Below are 21,276 nucleotides of genomic sequence, written 5' to 3'. Positions count from 1 at the left end.
TGACTATGGAGAAAAGATGTTAAGAGAACATGAATAGAAGTTTCAAGTTGGCAAATTTCAATCATGTTTTCATACGAATAGAAAAAGCAGTCATAAAATTCATTTGGAAAATAAGAGGCCCAGAATAGTCAAGGCAATTCTCAACAAGATAATTGAAGGAGGAGGTAGCACAATACCAGACCTTAAATTATACCACAGAGTAATGGTAACAAAAATAGCATGGTATTGGTACAAAAACAGACACAAAAACCAGTGAACAGAATGAAATACACAGAGAAAAACAAACATAAATACAGTTACCTCATGCTGGACAATGGCATTGTAAACATACCCCCCCCCAAGTTTTGGGGCTTGAATCTAGTGCCTCAGTACCTGCTAGGCAAGCACTCTGCCCCTGAGCTACATCCCTAGTCTGGCACCATAAACATACATTGAGAAAAGATAGCCTCTTCAACAAGTGGTGCTGGAAATACTGGCAATCCATATGCAGCAGAATGATATTTAACCCCTATCACTCACCCTGCACAAAACTCAATTCAAAGTGGATCAAAAACAAAGACATTAGACCAGAAATGCTACATCTACTAGAAAAAAGATAGCCACAACACTTCATTATGTAGGCTTATAAACTGACTTCCTCAACAGGATTCCTAAAGTGAAAGAAATAAAATCAAGATTCAGTAAGTGAGATGATATCAAATTGAAAAGCTTCTTCACAGTAAAGAAAACAATCAAAAGCATGAAGAAAGAGCCTACAGAATTGGAGAAAATTTTGCCACCTGCATCTCAGAGCATCAATCTCCAGGATATATAAAGATATCAAGAAACATAACACCAAAGGAAAAAAATAGTTCAATTAATAAATGGGCAAAGGAACTGAACAGACACTTCATAGAAGAAATACAAATGGTCAACAAACATATGAGAAAATGTTCAACATCTCTATCAATTAGAGAAATACAAAATAAAACATCTCTGAAATTTCATCTCACTCATCAGAATGGCAATAATCAAAAATACATGTGTGAATAAATATTAGTGAGGATGTGGGGAAAAGGGTACACTCACACATTGATGGTGGGACTGCAAATTGATGCAACCACTCTGGAAAACACCAGTGGAGATTCCTCAGAAAACTTGAAATGGAGCCACAATTTCACCCAGTTAACCTACTCCTTGGTATATACCCAAAGGCCTTAAAAATAGCACACTGCTTCGACACAAACACATCAATGTCTATAGCAGCTTACTTTACAATAGCTAAGTTATGGAATCAAGCTAGGTGCCTTTCATTAGATGAACTGATAAAGAAATTATGGTGTATATATATGTACAATAGAATATTATTCATTCATAAAACAGAATGACTTCATGAAATTTGCCAGAAAATTGATGGATTTGAGGACTATTACACTAAGGAAAATAAGCCAATCCCAAAAAATCAAAGGTCAAATATTCTCTCTGATATGTGCATACTAACACACAATTAAAGGGGGAAGGGTTGGGCTGAATAGAAGTTCAGTGTATTAAACAAGGGGGAATGAAGGGAAGGGCAAGAGAAAGGAATAGGAAAGATAGTGAAACGATTCTAACATAAATTTTCTTTGTACATTTATGAATATACCTCAGTAAATATCTGCATCATGTACAACCACAAGACTGGGGTCCTAATTATGATAAGAAAGATGTACTCCATGTTTGTATCAACAAATCATATTCTACTCTACTGTCATGCATAACTAAAAAGAAAAAAAATGTAAATAAATAAATAAGATTTTAAATGAGAATGAATTATGTCTTAGAATTTTGGCAAAAGCAAAAATTGTTAGAGAATGGTCTAAGCCTTCTCATTTCTAAGACTTCCAAGAAGATACTAGATATCCCCTGTCAGTGTATTTAGAGCATTCTTGAGCCTTTTTACTAAGTCCAGAATTTCATCATCATCTCCATGTTGTAGAAGGAGTGTACTAGGAATCAAGGCAACATTAATTAAATTAGGAAAATGTTTCCTAGCAATGATGGTTTGGTAAAGAAATAGCCACTTTTCCCAAGTTAAATGAAGTTAAACGAAGGCTAATTCAAGGGGATTACTTACAAAAACTGAAAGGATCAGAAAGAATGGTAACTTCATGTGTATACCTAAACTAACTGTGGAAGCCCTGCCTCAAAATTACTTTCAAAAGTGAACTCCATTCAGCATAAGGCATGTTCTTAGTTGAGAGTCTTGAAATTTTGATTCATCCAAAGTATACCTCCCTTTTCAAATTGAATCCTGTGCTTTTTGCTCAACCCCAAATAATGGCTGAGAGGGCTTTTAATAGACTCTAGCCTTTTTGGCCAAATGTGGACTTGCATTCTTTGTCTAGTCTCCATGGTGTTGCCCAACACCTTTTCAGCCCTGCATTACATTCAGAATCAATTACATTCTGACTCAAACCTATTTCCTGTATTCTTTTCTTTCACAGGTGTCAACACCTATATCATCTGAAAGCTTTTATAGTTTAATTCTGCTTCTTCCTCCTTTTAAATTTTTCAGACATTTACCGTTCACACTCATCCCCATAAAGCTCATGTACTGCTTAACTCTAAGTATCTGCTTCCCAGAGAACCGATTCATTGCAACATTTAAGTTTTGATAGTTTTTTAGCTAGAGAAATTTGAAAACATGAATCCCAACCGGTGGCAGTTCAATGTATCCCTATGAAAGTATTCTTGGAAAATTTTGTCATCTACTTTAGGAAGTAGACGTATCTATATATACAAATATATATAAAAAGGCCATATTCATACTAATATGCTCTTCTCAATTCAGTTTTTATTTTAGAAGGTATTTTTATTTGTGTGGTCATCTCTTATGTTGTCCTCTTTTTGCAAAGCTTTTCTTATATCAGTTTTGTCTTCTCATATTAGAAATTTGTCCCTGTTATTTTTATTCTTGGGAAGATATTTGGTCACAGTTTCACCTGTTCTTTAGAGATGTGTTTTCTTGATGATATCCTCACTCTGTGCATGAGAACTTTGATTTTACAATACTTTTGTAGAATTCATGTAACGATTTCTTGGTTCAGGTTTTTTAGCCTTGTTTTAAACTTTAGTTCTCCCTCTTATGAGTGAGAACTTGAGCTGGTGGGTATTTCTATGTATTTCCAGTTGTTGTATGGTAGGTGGGTTGTTTTAATTCACATTTCCCATCTGCATCTAGGAGTGATAATTGAACAATATAGAACTCCTTAGACAGTACCCCTCATTTCTAAAAATCAGTAAATGAAAAATTTGTCTGTGAGATTTATCACTTGGCTTTGTGGCCATTGCTTTGTCTAAACACTAAACTAAGGCCTGCTTTTGAAACATTTTCAAGAAGCCCTAAATTTTTATAGCTTCCTTCAACATGCATTGCTTCACTGATTTTGAAAATCTTTTGTTTTATTTCACTCTTCAAAGCTTCATGTAGTTCTAATTTACTTGAGAGTGGAGTGTAGATCTCTGTTTATGTATTCTCCTACTTCACTGAATGTGAGATAGAAAGCCAAATATATCTGAAAGCATATTCTTTGGACCTTACTTTTAATCTTGAATCTTGGTTACTGACAGTTCTCTTTCAGATGGAATGTTTGTGCACATTGTGTGGGATCTGGAAGGTTTACGTGAGGTGGCAAAAAGCCCACTTTCAAGTTTCTGGCTCACAGAATGCCAGAACAGAAGGAAAAACAAACAAAACACTTCAAAATGAAAAGACAGAAAAACAGTCTAGAGGTCTCATACAACTCCATAACAACTTGAAGTTTCTTAAATGTGTCTCTCATTTGTGTTTTTCAAATAAAATACTGGAATCTGACCAAGTCATGTTTATTGTTTCATTTTTATATTATTTCTTATTGATTACAACAAAGTAAACTTCAGAGATCTTTTGGGGGGCAGGTAATAAGGATTGAACTCAGGGGGACTCTACCAATAAGCCACATCCCCAGCCCTATTTTTTTTATTTTATTTAGAGACAGGGTCTCATTGAGTTGCTTAGTGAGCCTCAAGGCTGGCTTTGAACACATGATCTTCTTGCATCAGCCTCCCAAGGTACTGGGATTATAAGCATACACAGCCAGCAACTTCAGAGATCTTAATTAAGTTCCTTGATTTTGCTTATGGCTGGTGGCATTAATTGCATTTCTTTGAAAGTCAAAGGTAATATTTAAGGGAAAATAATTAAATGATCATGACTAAATATTAAATTCAACCAGATTCGAAACTGAAGCCACTGTACATTTTTCCCAGAGAAAATAAGGAAGTGAATGTAATAATTCTGTGTGTGTGTCTGTGTGTATGTGTGTGGTTTTTTTTTTTTTTTTTTTTTTAATGAGCTTGGCTAGGGTGTAGTACCCAGTTATTTAGTCCTTTGCTAATCTAGATTGTACTGTGAATGCATGTTGTAGATGTCATTAATATCTACAATCAGTTAATTTCAAGTAAAAAATGTTATTTTTAATAATTGGATCTAGGACTCATCCAACCAGTTTAAATCCTCAATATCAAAATCTGAAGTTTTGCAGAGAAGAAGGAATTCAACTCAAGAATGCAGCATCAATTCCTGAGTTTCCAGCCTGCCGTCTTGCTCTAAGATTTCAGACTTATCAACAGTCAAAATCATATGAGCTAATTCCTTATCAGAAAAGAAACCTCCTGCCCAACCTATACCCATCTCTCTCTCTCTCTCTCTCTCTCTCTCTCTCTCTCTCTCTCTCTCTCTCTCTTTCACACGCACATACACATACACACACACAATCACACAATCACAAAATTGCAATTGGTTCTGAAACCTCTTAATGAAAAAATGAGATGTATTCTTGCTAAGGAGGTTCTGTCACCCTATGATAAGAGATTCCCATTGACGAATGGCAGAGAAACCTTCATTAATATTTACTACTACCCCTGAATTCTGGTCCTATTACAAGTGAGTTCTGCACTCACTCAAAAGCATTCTATAGACCACCTTTGATTACAGTTTTCTTAGAACAGCTCCAACAGGAACATGCTTATATTTAGAAGAATTGTTTGTGAAGAATAGTAATTTTTACATAGTAAGAATCTTATTGATGGAGAGATTTGTATTACAGCCATTATGAAAAGATAGTGTATTGATTAGAATAAGAGTAGAAGATACTATTAATGAGTAGATAATCTTGCATATTTAACAATTACATAAGCAAATATGAAAAACTCAAAATCTTTTAAAATTAGGCCAGTCATTGGTTCACTTAGGTAATGTCATATGATGTACATAGGAAAATTATGTTAGATTCATTCTTCTATCTTTCTCCTATTCCTATCCCCCCCTCCATTCCTTTCATTCACACTTGTCTAATCTACTGAACTTCTCTTCTCCCCCCACCCTTTATTGTGGTTTAGCTTCCACATATCAGCAAAAACATTCAACCTTTGGTTTTGGGGACATGGCTTATTTTGCTTAGCATAATAGTCTCCAGATCCATCCATTTACTGGTAAATGTCATAAAGTCATTATGTTTTGTGGCTGTGTATATATACCACAATTTCTTTATCCATTCATCTATTGAAGGGCATCTAGGTTGGTTCCATAGATTAACAATTGTGAATTGTGCTGCTATAACATTGATATGGCTGTTTCACTGCAGTATACTAATTTTAAATCCTTTGGATATATACCAAGGAGTGGGATAACTGAGTCAAATGGTGGTTCCATTCCAAGATTTCTGAGGAAACTCCATACTACTTTTCAGAGGGGACATACCAATTTGCAGTCCCACCTGCAATATATTAGTAAATGTTTTTCTCCCACATCCTCACCAACATTTGTTGTTACTTGTATTCTTGATAGTTGCCATTCTTACCAGACTGAGATGGAATCTTAGTGTAGATTTAATTTGCTTTTCTCTAATTGCCAGAGATGTTGAACATTTTTTTCATATATTTGTTGACCATTAATATTTTTCTTTTGAGAAGGGTCTGTTGAGTTCTTTTGCCCATTTATGGATTGGGTTATTTATTTATTCATTTTTGGTCTTAAGCTTTTTGAGATCTTTATATATCCTGGAAATTAATGCTCTACTGAGGTACAGATGGTAAAGATTTTTTCCCATTATGTAAGTTCTCACTGTGCTCATGATTGTTTCTTTTGCTGTGAGGAAGCTTTTAATTTGGTACCACCCCATTTATTGATACTTGATTTTATTTCTTACACTTTAGGAGTCTTGTTTGAAGTCAGTTCCTGTGCCAACATCTTGAGGTGTAGGGCCTAAGTTCTTCTGGTATGTGCAGGGTCTATTATAATTCCTAGGACTTTGATCCACTTTAAAGAGTTGATTTTTGTGCAGGTGAGAGTGAGGCCTTAGCTTTCATTCTATTACACATCAATTTCCAGTTCCCAGCACAATTTGTTAAAGAGGCTATCTTTTCTCCATTGTGTGTCTTTGATACCTTTGTCTATTATGATGTAACTGTATTTTTGCAGTTTGTCTCTGTCTTCTATTCTGTTCCATTTGTCTTTTTGCCTATTTAAATATGGTGTCATATCATGCCATTTTTGTTACCATAGCTCTGTATTATTATTATTTTTTAATGTCTAGTATTGTGGTGTCTCCTGATGAATATTTCTCACTAAGGATTGCTTTGGCTATTCTGGGCCTCTTAGTTTTCCAGATGAATTACATGACTGCCTTTTCTATTTCTATGAAGAATGTCATTGGGATTTTGATGGAAATTCTATTGAATGCGTGTAGTGCTTTTGGTGGGATGACCCTTTTAATAATATTGATTCTACCTATCCAAGAATATGGGAGATATTTCCATATTCTAAAGTCTTCTTCAATTTTTTTTATTTAGTGTTTTGTAGTTTTCATTATAGAGATTCTTCATCTCTTTTGTTACATTTATTCCTATATTGTTTTTGTTTTGTTTTTGAGGCTATTGTGAGTGGGATGGTTTTTCTAATTTCTCTTTCAACTGATTCATGATTGTAGTGTAGGTATGAAATTGATTTATGGATATTGATTTTGTATCCTGCTACTTTTCTGAATTCATTTGAGAGTTTTAGAAGTTTATTGGTAGAGTTTTTGTGATCTTCTAAATTTAGAATCATGTCATCAGCAATCAGAAATCATTTGAGTTCTTCTTTTTCCTATTTGTATCCCTTTAATTTCTTTCTTTTACCTAATCACTCTGGCTAGAGTTTCAAGGACTATGTCAAATAGAAGTGGTGCAAAAGGACATCCCTCTCTTGTTTTGGTTTTTAGAGGGAATTCTTTCAGTGTTTCTCCATTTAGAATGGTATTGACCTTGGATTTGTCATATATAGCTTTTAAAATATTGAGGTATGTTCCTTCTAGCCCTAGTTTTTTTCAGTGTCCATCTACAAGAATGGGGTCATAATTAGAATAAAATATATCTGATGCTTGTATTATTTTAACTAGATAGATTCCACTCTCACATATAACTAAGAAGAATGTATAACTAAGAAGAATCAACAAAATAAAATTTGAAAAATTCATGAGATCAGAAAATTCCCAGACATTGACTTTACCTTGGGTGATAACTGTTTCTGTCTAGCTAGTACACATTTGAGGGAAATTAGTAATTGTTAATGGTGTGAATTTACTAAACATTAGACATATTGCATTCATTCTTTTGAATTCTTGTCCTTTATTTTATCCATTTCTGTCATTGGAGTCAGGTGCTGTTGAATTATAAATTGTACCTTATACTTTTCATATTTCTTGTGTCCTTGTATTGAGCTCTGTGAATCGGTTCTAATGAATTTCTTTTCTACTTTTATGTGAGAACCTTTTTAAAACATGGCCTTCTTTTAGTGAAGTGTTCTGGAATATCAGGGTGTTGTTAATTAAATATATTTCTAAGTTGGTTGAAAAATTACCTTTAGTAATCATTATCAAACTTGTATTCAAAATAATATTACACATATTTTCTTTTGGGTTATAATAATTTAAAAATTCTCTGTTTTTTTTAAAGAAAAAGAGTCATTGGTTCAAACCTCTGATTTCCCAGGTTAGCTTTGGAAATGGGAGAGCTAGAGTAAATAAAGTGTTGAAACTGCATGTTGAGTCAAGAGTCAGGAATCAGGGATCAGGGGAGTGTTAAGAAAGGATTAATGTGGGTGAAGTCAAACACTTTACCTCTGGTTACTAACCAGTGGTTGAGGTAGTTTAGTAGGATCCATACAAAAACAGAAGAACCTTACTCCATAAACAATTGGGATGAAGGGTCAGCATGGACATATGCAATATCCTCAGGATTGAGTTAGTATTTAAGAAACGTGCACATAGGTGAGCTAACAAAGCTCCCGAGGCATCCAGTACAAAATTCAAATGAGGAAAGATAAAATTGATTGCAAAGTTGTGATATTTGAACCAAAACAAGTAAGATCATTTGTATAAACCCTATTTACTAATAGTGATGATATTTTTCATATCCTATTGTGATTTTAAAAAAATCAAAAGGTGTGAATTGTTTAGAACTTAAGATAATTTCAGTTTTAAAATTCCTAAAAGTATTTTATACAGAATATTATAACCTACTTGTACTCATCTGAAGACTATTTAGTTTTGACCTTTTCTGAATAATGGGCAGTAATGAAAATTGTAGCTATTTACAGATAAGTTGAAGTGTCAGGAAAATCTTATGCTGTTTGGAATTCCTTGCTGATTTTCCTATTGAAGTGTTATTTTTTTTCTTGCCACTGACTTGCCACAGCATGGCATTCTTTAGCCTGAGGAGGTTAAGTAAGACAATTATTCTTTACAGACTCATTTTTAAGTTTCAGATGTACATCAGTGGATTTTAAATCCTGCAAGGCAAGGTCTCTTGTAATGTATTAAGCAGATAAAATCATTATTTCAGGGGAAAAATAGATTGCTTGGGCTTTTGTTTTATAAATTAGACTTCTAGGTCCAGATGATCAGTCAAAAAGTAATAGTTCCAAAGCTATGTGGGGGTAGGCAAAGAGCACATCATTAACCATAAAGGTAGTAGGTATTGCCCCTGCAGAGGAACTGTCCTGCAGCTTCCCACTCAAAGCTGCTTAATTGGCTGAATCTCGTTACAGAGAGGAGAATTTGTGACATATTGCCACCACAGGACATCTACAAATTATGACTGTTCACCTGAGTACACATGAAAAGATTCAAAATGTGGAATTTCGTCTGAAGACTTCAAATGGCAAATTCCATCTCAGCACTAGTTCACTGACCCATTGTAAGAAAAGTCAGAAGACCCAGGTTCTCAGCTGGTTTTGTAATATTTTGAAAGAAAACTGTTTTGTCTTCACTTGAGCATCTTAAAAATTAAAACTGATGGTCATGTTGATTTTAAAAACCATGAATCTTTGGAGTTAGGGAAAAGTTTGCTAAAACAAACTGAAGATCCACAGAGTTTGGGCCGTTATCACTAATTACGCAATTATAGCTTCCACAAAAAGTTACTATAGGCCATGCTTGGAGAAATGATTGGTCAAAATCAGATTTTATAAGAGTTTTAAATGTCTTGGTACTCTAATCAGCCTCATTTTATAGATGAGGAAATGAATAATTCAACAATTTAACTATGAATGTGGAATAGCTATAGAGTAGTGGTACAGAGTAAACTCAAAAACCAAAGCATTTTAAAATGTCTGTGCCATGATTGATGGGGTAAAGAGGATTATGCTGGTCTTCAAAATTTTTGCAAAGTCAAAATAAATTCAGCTTTTTATCCAAAGAATCTTTTCCTCTTATTGAAGAATTCCCTCTATCTTGCCTGGCTATTTCAACTCCACTGTATCTGGTTGTGGGTAGGATCATATGAGGATTATTTTTTATGGGCCCTCATGGACTACATGCTTTATGATATGTACTTGTGTCTGCCTCACACAGCAGCTGCACAAGGATGATTTTCATAACAACAATTTCTACTCTGCACACAGTCTATGCTGATCTCCACCCAGATTGAGTTCTTCCCTTTCCTTACCTTAAATTCTTCCTCAAATGCTGATTTCTTCTTAGTGTTTTAGTGTGTAGTCAGTTTCAACAATGTAATCTATTTGGGCCATAGTTTCTTTGACTGCACAAGGAGGACACTAAGAAAATCTCTATATAAGTCCATTGTGATGATCTTCTGAGATACTAAATATAAAGTACTGATGTCAGTGTCTAAAACATACTAGTTTTGACAACAGTGAATAAACAGGCATAGAAATGGTGGTGGTGATAGACATCATTCGTAGTTGTAGATAAAGTATTTTTATTTTATTTTCTTAGGTTCCAATTTTAAAAGATAAGAAAGGATCACAGAGCAAAAAGCAAATGAGAATTATTTATTTAAGGAGGATTAAGGAATATAAGGCAGTTCACTGTAAATTTCTCACTATTCCATAATCTTATTTAATCTGTCTCCCTGGGATACCTTCAAGTACAGAAGTAAATTGGGATTTTAAACTGCTTTAAAATAAGAAACAGAAAATGAAAAGCCTTGTTTAAAAGGAGGAGTTGGTGGCAAAAGAAAGTAAACTGTATTGTTGGCCAACAAGAAATTCAAGTGAATGTAGGGATGATGAAAAGATAATTTTAAATCATGTATTTCCAGTAGTTATTCTGTTGAATAGCAATTTCTGTAATGATTTTCAATTTTGAAAATGCTTTTTCATATATTGTTTCCACCTCTTTGCAGCACAACTGAAAATCTTAGCAAAGATTTTATATCCATTTTACAGTAAAAATTTGAGGTTTACAGCACTGAGTCATTCATCCAATATCAAAGAGGGAAACATATGAGAATTAGAGTTATAATATTTTTCTTCTGATGTATACTCACACATTTTACTATATATTGTTTTATGGTCTGCCACTCATACTAGAGAAACCAAATGAATCCTGCCCTATGCTTTCTCTATGTCAGTCAGTTCTTAAGTCCATAAAAGAAAAAATAAAGTACATTCAGAAATATGCCTAAGGTAAAATCATTGCTATATGTTAAGAGGTTTGCTAGGCGTGGTGGTACATGTCTCTAATCCCAGCAACTTGGGAGGGTGAGCAAGAGAATCACAAGGTCAAGGCCAGCCTCAGCAACTTAACAAGACCCTATTTTAAAATAAAAAATAAAAAGGGCTGGGGATGTAGTTTGGTGGTGAAACACCCCTGGATTCAAGCTCCAATACAAAAAAAAAAAAAAAGAAAGAAAGAAAATTACTTTCCTGAGATTGGTATTTTCTAACTCTTACATTTTGGCGTTCTAAAAATGTAACCTCTATATATTCAATAATTTGATCTTATAATTAAATAGATTCCAAAAAGATATTAAGTGTTTCTTTGAAAAACATTATCATATATCTTATTAAATTTTTAGACTCTGTCAAAAAGGCCCTATCGAAAGATGTAGTGGAAAACAACGCACTTTAATGATTCATTGGCATGCACATTCATATTTAAAATAACAACTGTATGTGAATGTATACTTTTTATATTTATATTATCTTTTCCTTTTCATGCAGACTTTTTTCAATTTGCTTTCATCAGGAATACCAAAAATGTTCAATGCAGACTGGATGCATGTAAAGATATATCACAATGAATACATTAATATATATAATCAATATACATCCTAACAATAGATATAAAAAAGAAGTATGGCCCAAAAATACAAAGCAGAACTTCTATTACAAATATAATAAACATATAAAACTACTTTACAAATTTAACCTTTTAGTATCGACCTTCAAATCTAATCAGGAATTTTGAAATTCTACCTTGTTTTTACGGATTTTTGTATAAAAGTAGTAAGTGACAAAACATGTCCCTTGAATTGGGAGACTTACGAATTTTTAGAAACCAATATGTCTATCTTTTCTTATGGAAATAGAAGTCTAATACTGCAAGGATAACATTAATTAAAAAATTAATCTGTGTGACTAATCTCAGAGAATTTAGCTTCACAGATGCCTAGCTTTTTCAAAATGACTTCAAGCATTTTTAATGCTGTCTCATGTGAGTTTTGGTAAATTACTAGGTAAAATATATGCTGACACTGAAGGTGAAGAATTTCTTCTCAGATTGCTCTTTCCTGAGCTTTATTTTCTTCAATCATGTTAATAACTTGTTGCTTAAAGTTTCAACATTTGCCACAAACAGTTTAGAAAATGTATTTCTCAATTATAGCTGTGTTCTTTTGACTGTGAAAAATATGCAAGAATATATCATTCAGGATTATTTCTAACTATTTCTTGGTTATTTCATTCATTGTCATGTGAAATCAGAAGGACACTTTGATTTTAAGAACTAACTGCAGCCCTGTTATCAATCAAGTCAATTTGACAACTGTTTTTTGTCCCAATCTTATTCACATGCATGCAGAACTTAATAGTTATAATTATGGATAGCTTGCCAATATGTTTTTAAATTTTTCATGTTTTAAATCACTCAGTTCTCAAAGATATAAAAGGGAGAGCTTTAAAAACAAATTTCAGTAAAGTAATAAAACTAAAATCATTTTGAATTTGTGTGTTGCTATTCTTTAAAAATAAAATTAATCTAGTTACACCCTAGATAAGTTGCTTCATTTGACCTTTACCTGTCTAGTAGCTACACTCTGTTATGATGTGCCTGCAAGTATGTAAGGCTTTTACATTTTCAAAATAAAAATATCATTAAGCAGCATTGTTCAGTAAGAGGACAGCTATAACTCCAGTCATATCTATAATGACAATATAATAAGCAGTTAGAATACTAATACATCCATTCTATAGAAGAGTGAAATGAGCATTCCCAAGTGGCCATGTGGCAAAGTTGAGTCGTACATCAGATATCCCAGCTAGCATTTCAGCAGGTCAATCAATCATTAATTAACTTTTTTATCCTAACCAAGAAGTTCTTTTCTGTTGACAGACATCTCAGGAGATTTCATTTTCAATTTGACAGAATGCCAAGCATCCAAATAGATTGTTTATCTGGATCTAATACACAGAGGATTTTGTCTGAGACACAGAATACATTTTTAACATCATAGTTAGTATGAGTATGTTGTCCTAGTCTAAAGATGCTTCTTACCTAGGCAGTCAAGCCTTGTCAATCAAAGTTAACCTAGAACATAAATTATTTTGGTATGTACTTTTTCTTAAATTTGTCCATATTTTTTGTTCCTCATATCCACCAAAGGTTAAAACAGAGATTCAAGTTACTTGTACAACACCCAACACCCAGCCTCCAGAATCTCAGATTATTCTACAAATCCCTTTAGCAATCAGTTACTTTAAGCCTTTATTAGTTTTCTACCTTTTTAAAATTATTTTTTGTTCTCAGTTTTTGTAAGTAAATATTAAAAATTACTTCCTAATTAATTTGTGTCAAGAAGTGACAGCAGCCTAATTATTAAAATTAGGCTCCACAAAAGTTAGTAGTTCTGTTTTTTAATCTGGATAATCTGAAGCAAGTGTGATAGATATTTCTAGTCAATATAGAAGAGTATGCCTCTTGTCACCTTGAAGATAGAAATGAACTTGAGTTTATCCTTGATTAATGAAATATGAGTAACATGTTATATATTTCTTCTGAATGAGAGCCTTTAAAAGCTTGTGCTCAATTCCTCAGGAGGCCACATGTTTGAGAAGCCACAGGCATTGGAATCTTCCTTAGCCAGAATAATTGTGTTGCCTGCCTTGCAGTATTACTAGGATCTGCAGTATATTTTTTATAAGCAAGATAATAAAATTTCTTGTATTAAGATATTTGGATTTTAATCTTGTTATTATGGCATAATCTTGCCTGACCTGACAAACACTGTAAGTTTCTTAAAGTTCATATTCTCCATTTTCTCACCTATAAAATGATTATAAGAAGATCTTATTATCATAGGATTATTATGACTATTAATTTGAATATTTATATTTAAAATATTTTAACCCCTTTATTGAATCAAAATCAACTATTATTATGTCTCATAATATGTGCACAGCTATAAGAGGGATACTTTGTCACCTTGCATACTAATAGCCTCCGAATATTAAATGGAATGAAATTTTTGGGTTTTATATTGAGTGATCCACCACATTGAAGTAATCCCTGACTTGTCTTTAGAATTTCTTATATATCCTTTAGCTTTATTGATAATTTCAATATTTAGATAAAATTTTTAGTTTAGATCCAATATTGACTGATCCATCCACTTACTTAACATAATTGAATGAAAATTATGTATAAATAAGTTCCATGTGCATTATCAAATCTACTTTTACTTTCAATCAGATTTTCTAACTGACTGCTTCAGTTTCCCCACAAGAAAAATTAGCACAGTAACAAAATGTATCTTCTACTTATTTCTTGGAAAAGTCATGATAATTTATGTTTTAGTGCTAGTAAGTGAGGTTAGGAAGGAAAAGGAGGACACTCTTTCTATGATGAGAGAAAGGTGATTATAAAAACTGTTGAATTGAGAGGAAGTGACTGAGTCTGATGCTAATGTTCCAAGAAATATTAGGACTTGTAAAGTGTTTTATTACCATGGAGTGGGAAGAAATAAAAATGATAAAGAGAAGAAAATATGAATAAATATAGAACATAATCTGTGGTCTCTAGTTTTGGTCTAATATTTTATATTGTGTTAGAGTCTTTTAGTTTGGGGGTTCACATTATTATTTAGCTGTACATTCCTCAGGTTCTAGATAAATAAATTAGAGTCTTATTCAAAATGAATTTAAGATCTATGTCAACAGTAAAATAGAATATTTTGCTATAGATCATAAACATAAATGAGAAGCAGAGTGCCGCAGTCTGGCTGGGCACAAATGCCGCAGTCTGGCTGGGCACAAAATCACGAGCCACCACACAGCTTGTAGATTCAAACAGCAACTCTTTATTCCCGAACTCACACCAGCCGTCTACAATCACGTTCTGGGGAAATCCACGTTCTCTGCCCAAATCCACCTCCACTGGGCTTCTATCTCCAAAATATACTGTCTGAATCCCGTGAGAACTCAAGGGGAACTCAGGCAGCAGGATACGCCCTATTCCCAGCAGGAATAATCTTAAATCTTAAACCTGGAACCTAAACTGGGAACGCCCTAAACATGATTATCTTAAAACCGGGAACACCCTAATCTGCCTTGGTCCTTGAGTAAGGTCACCTACATTCAATGTCACTGCAACATGTCAGCAACATGGGGTACGCTGGCAAGGAAATTGTCATACCTACTTGGCTAATGGCTCCCAGCAGCAGAGTGTGGCTGCATGAAGAAAAACAAAAAATAAATAAAAAAGAAAGATGAAAAATGTTAATTAGGGTTAGGGAATAGATCATATGCAAATAAATTGGCAAGTATAGTGGATGGATGGATGGATGGATGGATGGATGGATGGATGGATAGCAGATTAGATAGACATACAGATTTCACGTGTTTCAAGCAGCTATTTTCACAATAATAGTGAATAGTAAATAACCTAAAAACTCAGAGCCATACAATAAGTACCATTCTCCTGCTCACAAAGAATTATTTTCCTGGAGCAGCTCTGTTTCAATTTGCAAGTCTCAAAAGTCTGCTGGAATTTTACTGATCAAGGCTGGGTTCAACTGGGTTTGTCTTAAAGCTCTGAGTTTGGGCCAAGTGTGTTTTAAATATTTATCATTTTATATCAGAAACTTGAAGAGACTGCAAACTCACAGATGGGTGAATGGAAACACAGCACCTCTTACTAAGGCTAAGACTGGGAGACAGCACATTCCATTTTATTTTCCGATATTTCATTAATCGTCAAAGAGAAATCTCTCATGTTAAAAAGATTTTCATTCTATGCTTCGCATTTGATGGCAAATGGTTTTGAAACCATACTTCTCTTTTTTGCCCTTCTGTTCTACAACTAAGAAAACTGATATTGAAAAAAAAAAAAAAGAAGAAGAAAAAAAATTCCCAGGTGTTTCATCGTTTGGTGCCAGCAAAAATGTTAAAATCCTTAGCTTATATTTTCTCCCTAATCATCATAAAAATCTGGAATCATTTCCTTTCCTTGCATTCTTAAACCATTTTTTAAAATAATTTGGGAACTTTTGCTATCCTCAGAAAGTCTCTCTAAGGCATTTTTATGCCATCTTGGTGCATCTATAACATCATTAGTCTTAACAGTCCAAAGCAAATTTTAGTTGGGGGGGGGGTCCATCTTGTCCCTACTGTGTTCATACCACATGGTTTCTCAAAGTGAAATTCAAGGACCCTCTGGGGAATTTGATTAAAATCCAGCTTCCCTAGCCCTATTACACACTCAAAAGAATCTGAACTCCAGATTATGAACAAGCTCCATCCATAATTTAAGTACAAAATAAAGTTAGAAATGTATTGCTTAAATGTTGCCTTAGAATAAATCTTCTTTCTCTTTTTTGTAGTTTAATTTTTTTTTTTTTGGATGGTTTGTTTATCAGAAACCAGAAGGAAGTTTGGATTACATGTGAAAATGACTGCTCTTTTTCTCAGTAGAATAAGCATAGCAATGGGTATTACTATAAATTTGATCAAAATTGGTTAGAATCACCTTTTTTTACAATAGCCTTTATAATAATTGTACTTAAATTACTTCTCCTATAACTGTATTTATGGAGTCTATTTTTCCCAGTAGAATTTAGATTTTATGAGAGGAGAATCCACATTTTTTTTCTTCATGACAACATTTCTGATGACCATTACAGGGCACATTGTATAGTAGTTTACTTATATACTTTTTTAAAGGAAGAAAGGAGGTAGGGAAGGAAGGAAAGAAAAAACAGAGGGAGAGATGAATAAAAAGATGTAAGAGCACAGGGAAAATGAAAAGAATAAAGAAGAGAAGGAAAAGAAAGTAAAGGACAAGGAAAAAGGCAAGAAAGATGCATCAGATGTTCTGGTATTTCCCCTATTTCGGTTTTTTTTAACAATATCCTAGAAAGATACTGAGTCTCCCTCAAAAGAAGCTAGTGTTTGGAACAAAGTTGTGAAAATTGAACTAAGAAATTGAACTAAGATTGTTTTAGAGGTGTTTTTAATGTTTCCTTGATATTCATTTTCCACACCCTTTCATTTGTTCAGAATAGGAAATATATATGCCTGCGTCTGAGACTCATATAAATCTCCTTCAAATTGTAACATTCTGGTCATTTCTTGAGGGTAGCAAATGACAAGCACCTAACCTAAAGTAGCTATCAATCAAACCCTCATGTCACCCTATTTTATATTTCTCTGCATTCCAATACCTAATTTCTCATACCTTTTGTTTGTTTGCTCTCAATATCCTCCTCACTCCTCCTCATGGATATGGGTTTGGTAAGAAAGTAGAGGCAACCATTGTCTCATTTATTTCTGTGCCTCAGTACCCAAAACAATGCCTGGAGCATGGTAAGAGTTCAGTTGATATTGGCATTAAATGAATGAATAAATAAAGCAGGGAAAAAAAACCCTATATTTTGTTATATTGTTTCAGAATGCTTTCCTGACTCTCATATCAAGAAATATAAGCTTGAAGGGATTTTATGCAGGTTACATTATTTGGACAAATGCTTTGGAGTTTCAAATAGGCTAAAATAAGTAAAAAACCTAAAACCTTGAAGTTAATTAGAATGCTAATATTGATGAGAAGAGTTCACAGTAAAATTTTTATAACCCATAGTAAACTAAAATTTCTCCAACTGGAAAGAACACTATCAAGTGGAGCACAACCCCAATGCAGGCAGCTGAATCTGCAGGGCTGAGCATCAACATCAGGGACCACTCAGCCTCCATCTAGAACTCCTTGTGTTGCCAATATCAATATCTGACTGGCAGTAGGAACCAGTGCAGACCATCCAGTTACCTTTCAAAGGAAGTTTTATGTGCCCCCACATCCACAGCAGCCAAAATAACCTCCAACATCCAAAATACATATAACAAATCATTATATGTTTTTACCTCTAGCAATGACACTAACTTGTGCCTCAAAATGCTATTCAGTCCATTCAAAATACATATACTTTCAGTGACCCAGGAGAATACATATACATATACCCTGATATTGAAGTTAGAGGATGGACACTGAGGAGTTGGGGATACATTTGCATCATGAATCAGTACTTCTTATTTTGGGGGGGTATCCCAGGAATTGAACTCAGGGGTGCTAGACCACTGAGCCACATCCCATTCTTATTTTGTATTTTATTTAGAGACAGTATCTCACTGAGTTGCTTAGCATCTAGCTTTTGCTGAGGCTGGCTCTGAACTCATGATCCTCCTGTCTCAGCCTCCAAGTGACTGGGATTACAGGCATGCACCCCTGTGCTGGGTTATGAAGCACAAATTCTTAAAACCAAGCTTAGGACCTTCAGCAAAGGTTAAGGGACAGTGATACAGCATCTCTACCCACAACACATATATAAAAATTGGAGAAATAACAAAAAAGAGATTTAATTCATCATATTAAAGAGTTTCACAAGCTCACTTCTAAATGCTTAGCATTTGGACACTCATAAGCCCTAAGGCATCAGGCTTTGACTTTAGATTTCTTAGCAAAATAATGGAGAACAAAGGCACATAAACTTGCCAAGAGGCAACGACTCACTTGAAATTCAGTGCAATAAACATCATCTAATGTCTGAATATGTAACTTGTTGAATCAATGATGGAAATGAAAAACAAAATGTAGTATAACAAAAATAAAATCAAAATAAAACAAACATAACCACAGGAAAATTAAGAACAGAACAAAAAGCTCTACTATTTACCAATGCAAAGGAAATAATCATACCATAATGTTTATTCCTCTCTGGGTAGTGTCATATATACCATTCTTGTCATTAATTCCAGTCTTCAAATGTCATGAATTTTAGTTGGGTTAGTTTGAAAATAATTATGTGGTAATAAGGTACTACTTTTATTTTTTAGAACTTTCTTATCCTATGCCATTAATTATACTGTCATCTAAATTTATATCACTGAAGACAGACTAAATTTTTTTAAAAATGGAGAAAGTATTAGGTAAATTACCTCACATAACTTAGGTAAGCAACTAAATATTATCTCTACCCTAAACTTGAAAGGATATTGAAAGTTCTCACATACCAGTTTGAATCAATCAATATTAAGGTCACACACAAAACTGTGCTATGCTTCTGATAATTGTGTGATGAATCTTGCCAGCAGAGAGCAATCCTGAGCAAAAAGAGCAATGCTGGAGGCATCACAATACCACACTAATTACACTACAGAGCTATAATAACAAAACACCATGATATTGGCACCAGAACAGCTATGAAGACCAACGGAATAGAATAGAAGACACAGAGACAAATCCACATATAGTCATCTAATACTCAACAAAGGTGCCAAACAATATGTTGAATAAAAGGTAGCCTTTTTAACCAGTGGTGCCAAGAAAACCAGATATTAATAGTGTAAGTATGAAACATCATCCCTGTCCTCACCATTTAAAAAAGTCAAGTCAAAATGGATCAAAGACCTAGGAATTAGACCATAAACTCTGCAACTTCTAGAAGAAAATGTAGACTTAATGCTCTGACATATTGGCACAGGTATCAAATATATTTTAAAAACTCCTAAAATACAAGAATAAAAACAAGAATAGGAAATGGGATGGAATCAATCTGAAAACCTTCTGCGCAGAAAGGAAAACAATTAAGAGCATAAAGAAAGTCTACAGAATTGGAGAAGATTTTTGCCATTTGCTTCTCAGATAAGGGAGTAATATTCAGAATAAATAAAGAACTCAGAAAACTTAGTACCCCCCAAAAAACTATAATAAATAGGAAAAAGAATTAAAGAGATATTTCTCAAAAAGAAATTGCAAATGACCAATAAATATATAAAAAAGTTCAACATTTCTAGCAATGAGGAGAATGCAAATCAAAACTACACTGAGATTTCATCTCTCACTTGTCAGAATGGCAATTATAAAGGATACAAATTATAATAAATTTGGGGGAGGATATGGGAGAAAATGTACACTAATACATTGTTGTTGGAACTGTAATTTAGTACAACCACTTTGGAAAAAAGTTTGGAGATTCCTTCAAAAAACTAGAACTAGAACCACCATACAATCCAACTATCCCGCTCCTTGGTACATGTCCAAAAGATCTAAAATCAGCATACTATAGGCGTGCAATACATTTGTGTTTGCACCAGTGCAATTCACAGTAACTAAGCTATGGAACTAGCTTATAGCCAGATGAATGGAAAATGAAAATGTGGTATATATACACATTGGTGTTTTTCTCAGCCATAAAGAAGAATGAAATTCTGTCATTTATTGGTAAATACATGAAACTGGAGAACGTTGTACTAAGTGAAATAGGCCAGACCACTAATGTTAAGGGTTACCAGGCATGGTGGCACATGCCTAAAATCCCAGCTGCTCAGGAGGCTGAGACAGGAAGATCATGGGTTCAAAGCCAGCCTGGGCAACAGTGGAGCACTAAGCAACTCAGTGAGACCATGTCTCTAAATAAAAATACAAAAAAATAAGGCTCAGTGGTTGAGTGTCCCTGAGCTCAATACACAGTATACCTCCAAAAAAAAAAAAAAAAGAAAGGCAAAGGTTGAAGTGTTTTTTCTTATATGTGGTAGTTAAACAAAAATGGGGTTGGCAGAGAAAAAAGGGAGGTTGTGGGGCTCATGAAAATAGAAGAGATCAGTGAAGTAGAGGAAGACATGGAGGATGAGGGAGGAAGGACAGAAAAATGAAGGAATGGTGGAACGAATCAGACCAAACTTTTCTATGTACACTTGTAAATCTCACCTTTATGTATATCCATAATGTAGTAATTTTTTTAAAAAAAATCTATAAATAGATGAAAGATCAATTGATTAGATGGAAAAGACCATGGGGAGGTAAGAGAGGAGGGAATTCAGAAGCACTGGGGATTGAATTAGTGAAAATCATATTACATACTTTTATAATTTTATCAAAGTGATTATGTATAGCTATAATGAATAAAAAAGGAGAAAAAAGATAAAATCTTAATAAAACAGCTGACCATTTATTTGGAAACTTTATCAAGTTTTAAAATATTTATTTTATTAATGAAATTCAACATAATAGAATGCACTGGCATTCAGATGTACTGTTTAGTTGTAAGCTTGTACATGAAGGTCAAAATTAATATTTTAAGGAATAATAAATGTTATTTCTTGAAATTGCTTATAACTACCTCCCTGATCAATCTTTGATCCACAGAAATCTCAAATCCAATATATATGAGAAAATATTGAAGAATAGTCATTTGAATGAGTCAATAATGCTTGAATAATTCTGATTGTAA

This window comes from Marmota flaviventris, chromosome 7 (genome assembly GCF_047511675.1).
Source record: "Marmota flaviventris isolate mMarFla1 chromosome 7, mMarFla1.hap1, whole genome shotgun sequence".
In the NCBI taxonomy this organism is placed as follows: Eukaryota; Metazoa; Chordata; class Mammalia; order Rodentia; family Sciuridae; genus Marmota; species Marmota flaviventris.
Note: the sequence above shows the minus strand (reverse complement) of the source record.